Here is a 17,322-nt window from a genome sequence, read left to right as displayed (position 1 = left end):
TTGGCAGCTACCTTCAGGGCTGCACACCCACCTGGCTAAGGTGAACGACTTAGCAAATGTTTCTTCCTCTCAGGAACTGGTCTGAGCTCCTTTACAGCCAAGATCCTTTTCTACGGTTCTTTCCTCCATTTGTCTTCCATCCTCTTCGCCCCGAGAAGCCCATCTTTATCTACATCCCTTCTTCCCTTCCCAGCCCCCTTCTCTTCCTTCTTTTTCCCTAAGGGCTGGGACAGAAAGTCACCGGGGAGGCCTCGAGTTGTTGCCTTTTCCTGTTCTCCTTACCCCTTGGCTTCGCTACTTTCCCAGACTTCTTTTCTCAGATAGTTTTATATGTTCTCTGCTTTTTTAAATCAGAAGTAATTGTTATTTTAAAAAATTAAATAAGACTTCTGTGCACAACAATGCTTACTTTATCCCACTCTCCTTTCCTCATGGAATCATTTCACCTTGCTCAGTCATATTGGGAGCTCCAGGAGAAAAGAAAGAAGTAGGCAGCAAAATCTGTTTCTAGACATGAGGGACTAGGTAAGGGAAAAGGAGATGAACAGTAACCCACCACTCAGCTCCTCTCCCTTTTGGATATTTGCCCTCTCCCTGCCTACTGCCCCCACGCCCCCCAGGCCTTAAAGGGGGCAAGTCTTCGCCAAGACCACAGCTTTCCCAGAGGGAAAAGCTCTCTTAAAGGAGCAGCTGCCCTTGGCTTCTGAGATTGTAGGTAAATGTCGATTTCTTCTGTACTACTTTTCTTTATTTTCCAAGTGTTCTACATGAAAACTGTTTTTCAAGAAAAGAATTCAATAATGCACATATTTTTAACCTTCCCTTGACAAATATCTCCAATATTTACTGTACCATTTCTCTCCTTCCCTTCAGAAATAAACTGAATTCAAAAGAAGATTCTAGTAGGGCAGTTGTCTCCACTTGCTCACACGATGATAATGCCTTTTATTTATTTATTTTTATTATTATGTTAGTCACCATACATCATTAGTTTTTGATGTAGTGTCCCATGGTTCATTATTGTGAATCAGTGCTCATTGTAACACATGCCCTCCTTAATACCCATTAATGCCTTTTAAAGTGCTATTTTCATGTCCGATACACCCTTTTTGACCATTATTTAATACTTTTTACTATAATTATACATAGACTGATACCAATATTTCTGGGACCAAATTTCTTTTTTGTATTTTCCTGTCTTCTCTTTACCCATCCTTTTGTTTCTAACTTTTCTTCCTTTGCCATCTTATTTAGGTGATTGTTTCTCTTAGATTTATCATTATCCCAACATGAAAGTCCTCAATTTTAATAGTGGACATTAAGGCATTTGTAATTATTGGCATAACATGTGCCTTACCCCACTCATGCCATCTTCTTATGAGTCTCCTTTTGCTTGGGCATTCTCGCTGCTGCCTTGGTTTTCTGTCTTTGACTCTGTAGATGCAATCTATTTGCTTATACATTCTGTGGTTATTTATAATTAAAAATTATGGGTTTTACTTCTAATAATTTGCCAGATATGCATTTGCATTTCTCTCTAATTATCAAATTTGATATCAAATAATAATTTTGAGCTGATTCCTATCATTCCCACATTATCTCCCCTTCTTTTTTCAAGAATTATATCCTGGTTTTTGCAACTTGAATTTCTGTGCCTTCTTCTAGTATTTTCTGATTTCAGTTAGCTACTGAGCTCAAATACGTGGTTCCCAATGTATAGATGCCAGGGTCTTTGGTGTCTGTGACTATATGTGTTTACTGCTGTCAGAATAAGGAGCAAATCGGAAGCATTTATATTTAACTATGAAAGACTCAGGCATTGGGTGGGGGGAGGCAGGCATGAGAGGGAGGAGAGAAATAGCTTCTGCCCCTGAGCTAACCCCAGGGCCCGGTCCTGGTTACCTGGCTGCCAGAAGGGGCAGAGCTGATGCAGCTTCTCATCTGCAAAGAGCTCTGTGGGTCCCTGCCTCAAGCTCAGCTACTTTGGGATTTGTGTGGGCCAGACCTGGAGGGAGCTCTTTCCTTCCTCCAAGCCAGGCCCTTTTCAGATCGGCCTCACCAAAGCCTGAAGCACTGGACACCTTGATGCCAGTGTCCCCACAGTGGGCAGGCCAGTGGGCATGAACACATCCAAGGACATCAGAGCAGGCCAGGGGAAGGGGTCAGGAGTCATGTGGTGCCCCTGAGGTGAGAGACAGTCCTGCTAGTGCCTGAATCACTCCCCAAGGACTCTCAGAAATAACTGGTGACCTTTGCAGGGATGTCTGAGGTTGTACTGTAAACACAGAAGGGACTATTGAACCAGAAAGACTACACAGTTCATGATTAAATCAGTCAGCTGGATGTCTTTTTTTTTTAAGATTTTTATTTATGTATTTGACAAAGAGACAGCCAGAGAGAGAGGGAACACAGTTAGGGGGAGTGGGAGAGGAAGAAGCAGGCTCCCAGCGGAGGAGCCCTATGTGGGGCTCGATCCCAGGACTCTGGGATCACGCCCCAAGCTGAAGGCAGATGCTCAATGACTGAGCCACCCAGGCGCCCCCAGCTGGATGTCTTCTAAGCTATTCATATTTTTCATGTTTAAAGCATTCTTTATAGCTGTGCTGCTCCTTTAGGCATCCAAGCCACTGTTTGTTACCCAAGTATAGTCTTTAACGCACACACACACACACACACACGCATACACAACACAGCATCCGTTAGTCTCCTAGAGCCTACATGTGGCTCTCTATACTATGGACTTTGCCCTCCCTTCCAGCCTTTTTCTGGCCACCTGGGTTTTGGCTTGGACGTTCCTGAGTACACTGTGGTCGGTATTCCTCTGGCTTTCCTCAGAACACTGCTTCCAGTTGAAATGGCTTCTCAACACGTGTGTAATAACATGGCGGAGGCACTTCCTCTGTGAAACCTTCCCAGTTCTCCTCCAGTCCTATTCCCAAGTGCCCCTGCTCAGCTTCAAACAGACATCCATCTCGCTGTCACAGACAGGGCTTCCTGTGGTTCTGACGTAGAGTTTTGTCTTCTTCTGGATTAGTAGACCTTTAAGAACAGAAGACGTTATTATTTATTCTTCTTCATATCCCCAGAACCTAGGAGAGCTTCTGCAACATTAGAAGAGGTAGTGAATCCATGTTTGTGGAATGAATGGAGAAATGAATGAATGAATGAGACAGAGTGACTGAGAGAGAGTGTGCAAGTCACTTGAAGAAGAAATGGACAGGCCAGCTAAGGAGGGAGCTTTCAGTCTGTTGGCGGTAGGGAGCCACCGAAAGCATCTGACAAAGCAAACATTCTGAGTGTTCTGAATAAAACGCCAATGAAAAGAGATGTACTGGGCCCCTGTGTGCCCTTATTGCAAGTGAACGTGATGCATGGAAATGGCACCCTGCAAAACAAGCATTTAGGTAACATCCCTTCTCTGCAGTATCCAGAGAAATTATGCCAGTTAGAGGGATAGAAACAAAGTGGAAATCATAGGCTCATGGATGATGGGGGCCTTTTTCTGCTATAATCATAGAGGTCATGATCTCAGGAGTTGTATCTAACTGAATAGGAAATTCAAAATATAATACTGGTACCAGAAAAAAAAAAACTTTAAAAAACCCCTTATTTCTATTCCATTTTTTTTCCTATAATTACCAATAACCCTCTATTAGACTTCAAGGACAAAAATAACTCTTAAAGCCCCAGATGGAGGTACCAAACTAGTCTTTTTCACCCTGGAAGCATTTAGGGAAGAATATTCCCCTGGTCCTTAAGGGTCTGTAATTGTCAGCATCCCTGGAGCCCATGGGGCCATGCAGGTGGGGGGTCTCTATGCTATGATTATGCCTCGCCTTGGAGCTGTATTCTGACACCTCTGGTGCTGTCAGCTCAGGACAGTGTCTGCCCAGTGAGAAGGGAGTGGGAAGTTGAGCAAAACAGGACCAGTCCCCAGGGCGGGGGGGGGGGGGGGGGCGTTAAGATGAGGATGAGTACAGAGGAAATCTAGAGTGAATGATGGCCAATATTATAAAGCCTGAAGTGGTGAAGGAAAGGAAGGGCAGAAGTACAAGCTCACCAAGGAGGGGTCCAACCTGTCCCTCCCTCGATAACCTAAGAACTGGTGTATGTTTGCGAACTGTTAAGAACTGGATCTCGGCCACTGCCCGGGAAGAGTAGCTCTGAAAGCTGCTGACCGCACCACCACTGCCCCTTGACGAAGGCCAAACCAGTTCTCTCTGCACTTCCCACACACTGAATTGCCGTTTCCTCTTTTCCCATGATGTGCAGTTTCTTTCCCCAGCTCAACAAGGACAAATCCTGTTCAGTGGAGATGTGCTAATTGCCTAATTAAAGGATTAAGTTCTATCAGGGTCATCTGAATTGAAGAAGTGGCAAGATGAGCAGCCAGTGACAAGCCAATGACAGGACAGGCAAGTACAAAAGTGATCCAGGAGCAAGGGCACCTGCGGTCCTTTATTCTGGAACAAGCACCGTGGCTTGGGTGGTGGCAGAAATGCCCTCAATATCTGTAATGCGCCCTTTTCCTTTGTGACAGGCATGGCAGCCCGTGAACCACTTTTCCAGAACAGTTAGGAAGCAGTGAGCACAGAGAGATTTGGAATCCTCTGCTTAAGAGCATAAGTCAGGTTCTCTGTGAGATGTGACTGCCAGGAGAGAAGAGAGATCTCTACCTGGCCAGCTACCAGTTTGACCAGGGCAACAGGATTCTCAGCATGAGGCCAAGTGAAGGAACCCAGACCCTGAAGATGGAGACTGAGGGGAGAAGTAGGGAAAGCAGATTACTTCTTGGGAGCCATTGAGGTCTTCAAGCGTTCTGTGAGAGTGTTCCAACTACCTGCAGACTCTGGCCTGCATTGCCTCTCCCTCATTTTGTATTCTGGCCACAAAGGAGCAGCCAGAGGCGAGGAGACCTGGAGAGTGGTGGCTGGCAGCCAGGGCACCTTCAAGCTGGAGCCCTCCTCAGAATATCCAAGTCAGCTGGGCGAGGAGTGAACAGCAGCATTAAAAATTACAATCAATAGGAAGCTTCTTTTTCATTAATGCTCCAATGAAGAGATGAAAAGACAGCAGTTGACTACAGCTTGTCGAATCTGGAGAACACTGTTTTGTGAGGTCGAACACGTGGAACCGTAATTGCTGATGTCCTCCTTCAGGGTCTTGGCCTAAGTCCCACAGGCTGCACTTTCCTCATGCACAGCGCCACCAGCGTGGCCTCTTCCTCCTCTTCCTACTCCTGACCCCTTCCATAGGAAGTAGTAGAAGGATAATCAGGGCAGAGTGCCCTGTTCAGATCCTTTTCTTTCAAGAGCCCAAATACAATCAGGCCCTGAGCTGTGAGTAGACAGAAGGAAAGAAGAAGGAGAAACAATGTAACTCTTTGGTCACTACCAGGAACAAGATGGGGGGCAGGGGACCATAGGATATGGGACCACAGAGACAAATAAGATTCAGTCTTTGTCCATGAGGAACTCATTATCCGGTGAGGAAGATAATGCAAAGAATCAGTTCCACATAAGGCAGTGTGAGGGCAAATTAACTGGGGAACTTCAGGGATCGTCACTCAATTTTATATTAATTTTTAAAATTTTTTCTCTTAAAGAGGCCTCCTCAAATTATATAAGCTTCAGACTCCACAAAACCTAGATCCACCATCATGTGCCGGATTAGATGATAATGATATAATCATAAAGAATGTGCACATAACCCTGATTTGGGTTGAGAGAGGGTTGGAGAAGCTGTTCCAGTGAGTCAACACTTGGTTTAACTAAGCCGTTCTCAGACTAATTAAGAAAAAGCCATCCTAATAGACGTGAGGTGGTATCTCATTGTGGCTTTGGGTTACATTTCTCTGGTGATTAGCAATGTTGGGTATCTTTTCATAAGCTTTTGGCCACTTGTATGTCTTCTTTAGCAAAATGTCTACTAAAGTCTTTCTAAATCAGGTTATTAGCTTTGTTTGCTGTTGAGTCATAGGAGCTCCTTACATATTTTCTCCCATTCCACTGATTTGTCTTTCGCTTTATTGTTTAACAGGTGCAGTCTCATTCTTTTGCATGTTGGATAACCTGTCTTCCCAACACTATTTGTTGAAGAGACAATCTTTTCCCCCTTGTGTGTTCTTGGCACCATTGTTGAAGATCAGTTGACCATATATGTATGGATTTCTGGGCTCTATACTCTATTCTATCAATATATATGTCTGTATTTATGTCAGTACCGCACTATTTTAATTGCTATAGCTTTGTGGTATATTTTGAAATCAAGAAGTATGATGAATCCAGCTTTATTCTTCTTTTTCAGGATTGTTGTGGCATTTCAGACTTTTGAGGTTCCATATGAACATTATAGAATTATTTTTTCCATGCCTGCAGGAAAAGCTTTTGGGATTTTGATAGGAAATGCACTGAATCAATAGATCACTTTGGGTAGTATGGACATCTTAATATATGAGATATCGCCTCCCACCTATTAGAATGGCTATTATCAAAAAGACAAAAGACAACAAGTGTTGGTGAGGAGGTAGAGAGATTGGAACACTTGTGCACTGTTGGTGGGAATGCAAAATGGTACAGTCACTATGGAAAACAGTATGGAGATTTTTCCCCAAAAAATTAGCAACTGAACTACCACATGACCCAGCAATCATGCTTCTGAGTATCCAAAAGAATTGAAATCAGGATCTTGAAGAGATATTAGCACTTCCATGTTCATTGCTTGAAGCATTATTCACGAGAGCAAAGAAGTCCCAACAAACTTAAGTGTCTGTCAACAGATGAATATTACACATTCTTCACAAGAAAATGTGGTATAAATGTACAATGGAATATCAAGGGAAGATTCAGCCTTAAGAAAGAAGTAAATTCTGTAATATGTGACAATCTGAATGAAGCTGAGGACATCACAAAGTCACAAAAGGACAAATACTACATGACGCGGCATTCCCTAGCAACTGGTTAGAAATGCAAGTTCCTAGATTCCTCACCAGACCTACTGAATTGGAAATCTGGGAGTGGTCTCAGTTATCTGTTTTAATAAGCCCTCCAGGTTATTCTGATGCATGCTAAAGTTTGAGAACCACTGCCTTAGATTGAGGGGTGGGAAATAAGAATGATTTCCCTAAGAACTCTTCTTAAGCTGTAACCCTGCCCAGGTGAGGAAGGAAGAACCCAATCACCACAAAAAAGCTATTTCACATGGTAAGGAAGGAAGGGAGAAACCTACATTCAGGATTGTGGTATATTTTGCAGGGGGGGAAATGCATTAGTATATTCTGTCAGGACCAAACTTTTCACTGTTTGATCACACCTCATTTGCATTTTTAATAGCCCCCATTAGACAGCCTCTGAGCTAATTAGGCAGGCGTCTATAATAGAAGACTTCTGTTTCCTGTTTTCAGAACTCAGAAACTAATGGCTGAAGCACTGCTAAAACAATTAAGTAATAAGAAAAATACTGTGTAAGATTGGCAAAAGCACAGCTGCCATAAATCATTACAAATGACTCGCAGCTCAAAATGTTCAATTAGGGAAGAAAAGTAACCTATCACATGTTGGGATAGCAGGGGAAAACAGAGGGAGAGGGACCCTGGAACAGAGAGTTGATTACCCTCTGCCAAGTGGAGATGGGGTGGGGGGTTGTGATTCCAGGGATTCGAGTAGTGACAGTGTATTCCTAGACATTAGGCATCTCTTACTACATCTAAGTTCAACAGTAAATGAAAACAACAGCAACCCAATAAAATCAGGACTACTAAAGATAAAGACTTATGGAAATGAAATGCGGGTTAGCCACCAGAGGAAGAAATCTAGCAAACTGAGATGCTTTCTGAGGGCAAAGGAACACGGAATGAATGGATAGTAAGATAAGAAGTTATAAATGTCAACTACGACTCATGTTCACTTTCAGAATTGAGATCAATAAGAGCATACCTATTTCCTTTTTTTAATGCACATATTTGTATATGCCAGTTTTCTACTTTCTCTCTCCTCTGTAGTTTGATATAAGGAGTGTTGGTGATGGTTAATTGTGGGAATTTAGTCTTCAGGTTATAGAATATACAGATGGAATTGTGGCTAGTTTAACATTACCCAAGCATAGATATAGACAGGATTTGGTGTCTCCACTTTTTAGGAGAGGGTAAGCATACTTTCATTAGTATGAGGGTTAGTTGCAGTCTCTTAGGTGGAAGGAAGACGATTTTATAACTGTTATACAAAAATTTGAGTACAGCAGAAGGGGATGTATGTGGATGCTGAGAAGTCACAGGGGTGAACTCTGCCATGAGTATCTCTTATCCCTCAGTTCCACATTTGCTTTCATATACTCTTCCCTATTGTCATAGCAGAAAGCCTGCAAAGTATATTTCCACATTGTTTTTCTCTGTTTGGAATACATAGAATGGCTTGGGTTTTGTTTTGTTTTGTTTTTTCTGACAGGACACTGACTGATACATAGGATGTGATTAATTAGACCATAATTTTAATGTAGATCTGTTTCATTTGCAAGTACCACTATAAAATGAACTCACCTACATTCTAAATGCTGTTAATTTGTATTAAGTGTGAACTCCTATAATTTATATTGATTAACTTCTAAGTTTAGTATAATTTTGGTACACTTTATACTCAACCAATAAGGAAGAGTTAATTTGATGACTTCAGAATGAACTCCAACTTTATTTATTCTTTCATGCATTAAGTTAAATTGTTATAGACCACAGGCCTTGTATTCAGCACTGTGGTAGTTGCTGTGAGGAAAATAAGAAAGGATAACACTTTGGGTTTCAATACTAAGATATGTCACAAGGCTATAAGAACTGAATGAAAATAAACAGACACATACACACACAGTTAGTATACATGTTGGGAGTTATTTATTCCTAAGGAAAGATAATGATATGTTGGAGAAAAGTAAAAATTGAACTGATTCAAACTTATTCATGATAAAAACTCTCAGCAAATTAGGAATAGAGGGGAACTTTCTCAACTTGAAAAAGACTACCTACAAAAAACCTACAGTTAACATCACACTTAATGGTGAGAAACTTGAAGCTTTCCAACTAAGATCAGGTACAAGGCAAGGATGTTCCTTCTCACTGCTCCTTTTCAACATTGTCCTGGAAGTCCTTGCTAATGTGGTAAGTCAAGAAAAGAAAATAAATGATGTACAGATTGGGAAGGAAGATATAAAACTATCTTTGTTCACAGATGACATGATGGTCTATGTAGAAATCTGAAAGAATCAACCAAAAAACCTCTCCTGGAACTAATAAGCAATTATGACAAATAGCAATTATCCTTGCAGGATACAAGGTTAATATACAAAAGTCAATTACTTTCCTATATGCCAATAAAGAGCAAGTGGAATTTGAAATTAAACACACAGTGCCATTTATATTAACACCCTCAAAAATGAAATATTTAGATACAAATTTAACATAACATATGCAAGATCTATATGAGGAAAACTACAAAACTCTGATGAATGAAATCAAAGAATTAAGAGATTGAGAGATATTTCGTGTTCATGAAAAGGAAGACTCAAGGTTGTCAAGATGTCATTTCTTCCCAACTTGATCTATAGTTTCAATTCAGTCTCAAAATCCAAGTAAGTTATTCCACAGATATTAACAAATTGATTTGGAAGTTTATATGAGAGGCAAAAGACTCAGAATGGTCAACATAATCTTGAAGGAGAAGAACAAAGTTGGAGGAATAACACTACCTAACTTCAAGACTTCCTATAAAGCTACAGTAATCAAGACAGTGTGGTATTGGTGAAAGTATAGACAAATAGATCAGTGGAACAGAATGAAGATCCCAGAAATAGATCCCCATAAATATAGTCAACTGATCTTGAAAAGGAGCAAACCCGATACAATGGAGCAAAGATAGTCTTTTCAACAAGTGGTGCTGGAATAACTGGACATCCATATGCAAAAAAAAGTAATCTAGACACAGACCTTACATCCTTCACAAAAATTAACTCACAATGGACCATAAACCTAAATACAAAATGCAAAACTATAAAACTCCTAGAAGTTAACACAGGAGAAAACCTAGATGACCTTGGGTATGGTGATGTCTTTCTAGATAGAACACCAAAGACACGATCCTTAATATATATAATTGATAAGAGGGGCCTCATTAAAATTAAAAACTTCTGCTTTTTGAAAGGCAATATCAATATCACTAGAGGAAAATATTTGCAAATTGGAGAAAATATTTGCAAAAATACATCAGATAAAGGACTGTTCTCCAAAACATGCAGAGAACTCTTAAAACTCAATAATAAGAAAACAAACAACCCAGTCAAAAAATGAGCAAGACTTTAGCAGACACATCACCCAAAAAGAGATATAGATGGCAAATAGACTATGAAAAGTTTCTTGACATCCTATGCCATCAGGGAAATGTAAAATAAAACAACAATGGGATACCACTGCACACCTATTAGAATGACCAAAATCTGAACACTGACAACACCAAATTCTGGGGAGGATATGGAGGGAACTCTCATTCATTGCTGGTGGGAATGTAAAATGTTACATCCATTTTGGAAGACAGTTTGGCTTGGTGGTTTCTTATAAAACCAAACAAACTCTTACCATATGATCCAGCCATGGTGATCCTTGTTATTCATCCAAAGGAGTTGAAAATTTAACGTCCACACAAAAACCTGCACACACATGGTTATAGCAGCTTTATTCACAACTGCCAAACTTAGAAGCAACCAAGATGTCCTTTAGTAGGTCAATGGATAAATAAACTGTGGGATATCCAGACAATGGAATATTACCCAGCACTAAAATGGGATAAGCTATCAAGCCATGAGAAAACATGGAGGAACCTTAAATACATATTATTAGGAGAAAGCAGTCTATCAGAAAATTCTACATACTCTATGATTCCAACTATGTAACATTCTTGAAAAGGCAAAACTTTGGAAACAAAAAAAGATCATTGATTGCCAAGGGTGGCAGGGAAAAGAGATGAATAGAGCACAGAGGATTTTTAGGGCAGTAAAACTACTCTGTATGATATTACAATGATGGATTCATGTCATTATACATTTATCCAAATCCATAGAGTATATACCAAGAGTGAATCTGATGATAAACTATGGACTTTGGGTGATTATGATATGTCAGTGTAGCTTCATACTTGATTAAAAAAAGAAAAAAATACCACTCCAGTGAGTGAGGTTAACAATGGGAAGGCTATGAATATGTAGGGGCAGAGGTTGTAAGGGAAATCTCTGTACCTCTTTCTTAATTTTGTTGTAAATCTAAAATTGCTCTGAAAGAATTAAGTCAAAAAAATCAAGGTGAATCTTTTTTTTAAAGATTTTATTTATTTATTTGAGAGAGAGAGAGAGCATGAGCAGGGGGGAGGGGCAGAGGGAGAGTGAGAAGCAGGCTCCCTGCTGAGCAGGGAGCCCCACAGGACTCCATCCCAGGACCCTGGGATCATGACCCAAGCGAAAGGCAGATGCCCAAACAACTGAGCCACCCAAGCGCCCAAATTAAGCTGAATCTTAAAGGAGAGTCTGGGAATTAGAAAGATGGAAAAAAGAAGTTAGTGTAGATAAAATTAATATTTCAAACTTCACATTCGGTTTCACTTACTTTATCATATCATTGCCACTTAACCTAGGGATAGAAAACCTATGGCCCATGGGCCAAATCTGACCCACTGCCTGTTTTTGTACTTCCTGTGAGCTAAGTGATTTTAACTATTTGGAAAAAAAATTAAAAGAAAAATAATATTTTATGATACATAAAAATTATTCCAATTTTAGTGTTTATCAATAGTTTTTTGGAGCACAGCCATACCCCTTTGTTTATATATTGTGTATGGCTGCTTACACTTTACAAAGGCAGAGTTGAATAATTACAACAGAGAACGTATGGCCTGCAAAGACTAGAATATTTACTTCTGACTTTTTACTAAAAGGTTTGCTGCTCTTGACTTAACAGTATCTTGCAATTAAATTTCACCATCTCAGCTCAGAGCTCAAAACACAAGGCATTTTCAGACACTTTGTACTCGACACCTAGTATGGTTCCTCACCCATTAGTTCCTGTTCTGTCTTATCTCTCACTTCTCTCTTCATTCCCATTTTTCCCACTTCAGGGTCCTCACCTTTTATTCAAATAGCTGGCTTATAGATCATATAAACTGCTTCCCTTGTCCTTTCCACTGAAAATTCCATCTCACTACTTTTTTGTTTCGTTTTATTTTGAGAGGGTGATAAAATATTGAGTAGATACAAAAGAATGAAGTATCCATAGGTTATAAAGAATAAAACAAACATCTATATGTCTTCCATCTAGCAAAAAAGACAAAACATTATCATTATTTCAAAAACTCCCTGGACATACGTCATTCCCTTTACACCTTTGATACTCAAGTCTTGCCTCCTTCTTGAGGCCCTCCCAAATACCTCAAGCCAACACTGATGGTACATGTAGCTTATTATCAGCACACAAACTTGAGTGATGGTTTTGAAATTTAGAATTTGGAAATTAGGTTTAGAAACTCAATGCATAAGTTGAACTATATCTAAACCACCTCTCAAAATATGCAACCTCATATATAACTCTTTGCCTATAACATTCTGCATCCCAAATATACCTACCTGTCCATAATCTTGAGCTCTTTTTCAACCAAGAGAAAATAGCATTTCAGTTGACTTCTGTGAAGTTCATTTTCCACACTTACTGAATCTTTTCAGACATTTGGAAGATGCGTGATCCTGACGTTAACATGCTACCGTCATTGGTGATTAAAATCTATGAAAAGATATACAAAGGCACTTAGGTCAACTTCATAATTTAAAATAAGACCAAAGATGACTCCCTATTAAACTATCTGAGTTAGTGAAATGGGATTTAAACACTCCCTCCATCTTCCTTGCCCCAAAACGGTATTTCAACTGCTCTTTATAAACATATGATGGTGCTTGAGGTTCAAAGAGACTACTGCAAAGGGAAAAGCCTTGGGCTAGTAGCTAGGAATACTGAGGATTTGTTCAAATTCCATTGTGAATTCTCTCTGAAGAATCAAGAAGTAACTACTCTCTTGTCTTCAGTTTCTTCATCTGTAATTTCTGAGATGCCTTTGTCTCTATCATTCGAAATTCATGGGGCGTTACCAACATCAACAGATAACAATGTCAAGTCTTCCACCTCTGTGCTCATCCCCTTCTTTTGAATCTCTGCCTCATGAAAAATGACCTCCTACTCTGATGGCTAAATATTATTAACCAAAAAAATGATTCCTGACACTTTGAGAGGCATCAGAATTTAGGTCTGGAGATCTTCCCTGTCCTCACCATGATCCAACTGGTGTTCTGAAGCTCAGACGATCAGAAAATGCTGAAAAGGGGGAGAGTAAAACCATTCCTGAGAATTGCCATGCAAACAGCTTCAGCAGTAGAGGCCATTAGGGGGAGATTAAGCCTGATTTTGATATTACCAAGGAGAAATTGGCACGACCAGTGCCAACTTCAGTTGTTCCAGTGGTCTAAAACAGCTTACCTCGGAGGAAGTTGCCTGCCTCCCCAACACAGTCCACACTCCTTATGTTGATAAGCAAGAGTTCTCTATAATTACCCTACTCTAAAGCCAAACATTTTCTTCTTTTCCTCTCTGATAAATACCCTTGACCACCCCCAGGCCAATCCCATCACAGCTCCACCTACACCTGCCTTAATGCAGATCAGTACTTCCTCTTCATGGACTTTTCCCACCTATATGAACTTACAACTGATACATCCTTGGGGACCTTGTTCTATCAAAACTTTGACCAATTACTATATTTCACTCTCCAACTTCTAAAATATAGGGAAATATATATATATATATATATATCTTCACATATCTTTAGAATAAAATCTCTTTCCTCTGCCTTCTTTCCTTTTTTCTCTTTTCCTTCAGTGCTAGGCCCAATCCCCCCAAACCCTGAAATCTAGTAAGATACTGATGTGCACCTAGAAATATGTGTTTCTCAAAAGCTCTCCCAGTGATCCTAAAGATGAGCACAATGTAAGGGAACAGAAGTCTAGAACATATATGAGAATCTAGGAAGAAACTAAAATAACCCCAATAGCCAAAATAAATTTCAAAATGTTTAGTCATGATATACCTTCTTATGGAAGGTGATGTTTGCTCATCTAGAGTTTTTTTCAGTTTTCATTTGGGCACATTATATAAGGTTATTTCCCAATTTCCCACAGCAAATTCAAAACCATAAATGAAAAGCATGTGTAAGATTTTACTAAACACAGATATGACCATTGCACAAAAAAAGCGACAAATGATGACTCCCTCCAAAGGAGACGTGAAGAAGTAAGAGTAGTTAGAAGGGAAATGTTTTGTCTCCCTACAGCTGCTATCCCTTTCCGAGTCTTGCCAACAAGGGACACTTTGGTGCTCTGTTTGTTCTTTTTTTGGATTCCAGACTTCTAGATAGGTAATAAGAATTTTGTCTCTATCACCTCAATTTCCTTCTTCTATGACGATTTAGATTCAGAAAAAAAGAGAAAGATAGATTCTTACTTAGGCCACAAGCCTAAATTTCAGGATCCAAAGATCTCTATCAGATCTGGCCACACAGCTATTAAAACCTGGTATTCTGATAGCCACCATTCTCTTTCTGGGTACTTAGTAACTTTAATCGCCACATTGGCAAAGGAAGGGGTTCCTAGAGGTAGTTTGCTGGTGCGGATTTCTGGTATACTATCTAATGCTATTTAAATCTCTACAGTGGCAGTCTCTAAATATGACTGCCACAAATCCTCTTTTTTTTTTATAAAGCATATCACTTCTCACACTGAAAATTGGAGACCACACTCTTTTCCATTAAACTGGTGATAGCACTGGGAATTGCTTTACCTAACAGAATGTGGCAGAAGTATTGTTCTGGAATGCTTGACCCCAGAGGGCTTAAGAGGACTGGCAGCTTTTGTGTCTTTACTTTTGGAGTTCACCCATCATGCTGTTAAGAGGTAGAAAAAGGAGAGAGGCTCTGGAGGATGATGTGCCATCTTGGATGTCCCAGCCACAGCCAAGCTCTCAACTAAAATCAACAGCATGAATGAGCCCACTCATTATTATGTGATGTAAAATAATTGCCCAGTTGAGCTCTGCCTGAATTCCTGATGTACAAAATTGAGAGAAATTATAAATTGTGCTTTTAAGCTACTAAGTTTGAGGTCATTCATTATGCAGCAGTGGATAACTGCAATATTTTCCCACTGTCCCAATGAAAACCTCACAGAGTACAGCGGTTTAGCTATTGCTTGGGGCAGGAAAAACAGAGAAAACCTGTCTGTGTTACAGCAGAGTGTACTGATATTAGTAATAATGATCTTAAGCCATTGTGATAACTTAAATGGTGCTTAAGGAAATAAGAATATCTGTCTAAGCTTGCATGATCTATTTTAGAAATAATCCCACTTGTTACATTTTTTGAAGATTAATACAGCAACTTTAAGGATGAGTATCAGAATCTAGAACATTTGCTTATGTGAGAAGTTTCATTCCTGAGGAAGTTAGACATATGATTTGTGGTTAGAAGAATTTGCTTGTTTTGAGATCAAAAGAGCCTGAAAAAGCTGAGATGAATGTAGGGCGTGTAGACAGATGTGAGAGACATTTGAAAGACATCTCAAGGGTAACTGTTGAAAGGTGGGAACCTGATCCCTAGAATAACTCCCCTAACAGCCTACTGTCCGTCCTGACATTGTCATTGAACAATACTTTTAGAATAGAGTACCTCACAGAGGAGGGCTGGATCTTAGCCATGCCACCACCATTTATTCCCTGTAGGGTTTGGCCAAATTACTTAATCTCTCTTGATCTCTAGTTAAAGACCACATCTGAATACCACAGATTCTTCTTGCAGACAGCCTCTACAGATTTCTGTCTGAGTGAAGAGCATCGTATCTGCCTTGGAACTGGAACTGCTGAGCCAGTGTGACTTCCTGAGAGCCATGGGTTCATTCATGTGAGGCCGGCTGACCTTGCCTGGTATATTAGTTTCCTAGGCCTGCTGTAACACAGTGCCACAACCTGGGTGGTTGAAACAATAGGAAATTTTTTCTCACGATTCTGAAGGCCAGAAGTCTGAAGACAAGATCTGTTCCTTCCAGGGGCTCTGAGGAAGAACCTGTTTCTTGCCTCTCCCCTACCTTCCAGAGGTTCATTGACAATCTTTGGTATTCCTTGGCTTGTTGTCATATCACCTTAACCTCTTCCTTCATCTTTAGATGACATTCTTTCTGTGCACAAGTTTCTGTGTCCAAATTCCCCTTTTTTATAAGGACACCAGTCACATTGATTTAGGGCTTACCCTAAGAACCTCATTTTAAGTTGATTACATCTATGAAAGACCTTATCTCCAAATAAGGTCACATTCTGAGGTGCCAGGAGTCAAGCCTTCAATATATCTTTTTGGGGGGGATACAATTCAAGCTTAAATACCTGGGTCAGTTGGGAGATGCTGTTCCAGCCTCCAGAACCTCAGAGCCTGAGCAGTGGCTATGCTTGAGTACCCTTGGAAACAGCAAACCCCGCAGATGCTTGTCCTGATGTCTCCCAGAGATTGACTCAAGCTCCTTATTCCATCTTAACCATCAATTTCCAGAGAAAGTGTCCCAGCAGTTATCCTGAGAGTGCTTATCCTGACAGCCAGAGCCAGCTAAACTCCTGCTACGCCTCGCTCCACCTGATGCCCCAAGTCTACCACCACCCCTGCGACTCGCCTTCTTCCTGTTGCTCACTCAACAGGCATCTCCCTGGATTCTGATTCCCCAGGCTCACTGCCAAACCCTAGTCCTCTCCACTATTTTTTTTAACTTAAGGTAGTCAATTGTTTTTAAGTTTTTCTTTCCTAAGTGGGAAATGACACCATATTTGAATGACAAATGTGTCTATCCCTTGCTCAGGAACTCCAAAGGAAGAAAACCAATCCCCACAAAGCAGGCTGGAATAGCCATTACGATTCAGTGACTATCCTAGTGCACATGCCTCCTTCCTAGTTAATTCTTTTACACTAACAACTGCTTTGGGCGCCATAAATTATATACCTGTTTTGACTAAAAGGAGTTGCGTGACAAGTGGTAGGGCTTATCAAAATCGAGTCAACATTACAGGTGCTGTCAGCATGATAGACAGAGAGGCAAGGTATAATCCCGATGACTCCCTGATGAAACATATACAGAGGCTTAACCTAATCCCTGAAGGAATGACAGGGAAAGTAAGGTGAAAGACCAATTAGCCTCTTTCCATATGATCCTAAACTTATTGGTTGG

General features: G+C 40.4%; 1 long non-coding RNA gene across 2 annotated transcripts; it reads right to left on the bottom strand.

The window, feature by feature from the left end:
- Positions 1-2,469: 2,469 nt before the first annotated feature.
- On the bottom strand, positions 2,470-16,691 carry LOC117796099. Of its 2 annotated transcripts, XR_004620443.1 has the most exons (4): positions 16,493-16,691; positions 12,646-12,799; positions 10,613-10,683; positions 3,961-5,337 (listed from the first exon to the last, which is right to left on the bottom strand). It is a non-coding gene; the product is annotated as an uncharacterized LOC117796099 (long non-coding RNA). The 2 variants fall into 2 exon arrangements; XR_004620444.1 differs by lacking the exons at positions 3,961-5,337; positions 10,613-10,683 and adding an exon at positions 2,470-3,039.
- Between the last annotated feature and the right edge of the window lie 631 nt (positions 16,692-17,322).

Source organism: Ailuropoda melanoleuca, chromosome 14, assembly GCF_002007445.2.
Source record: "Ailuropoda melanoleuca isolate Jingjing chromosome 14, ASM200744v2, whole genome shotgun sequence".
Classification (NCBI taxonomy): Eukaryota; Metazoa; Chordata; class Mammalia; order Carnivora; family Ursidae; genus Ailuropoda; species Ailuropoda melanoleuca.
The sequence above is the reverse complement of the archived record's forward strand: the minus strand, read 5'-3'. Positions and strand labels throughout refer to the sequence as shown.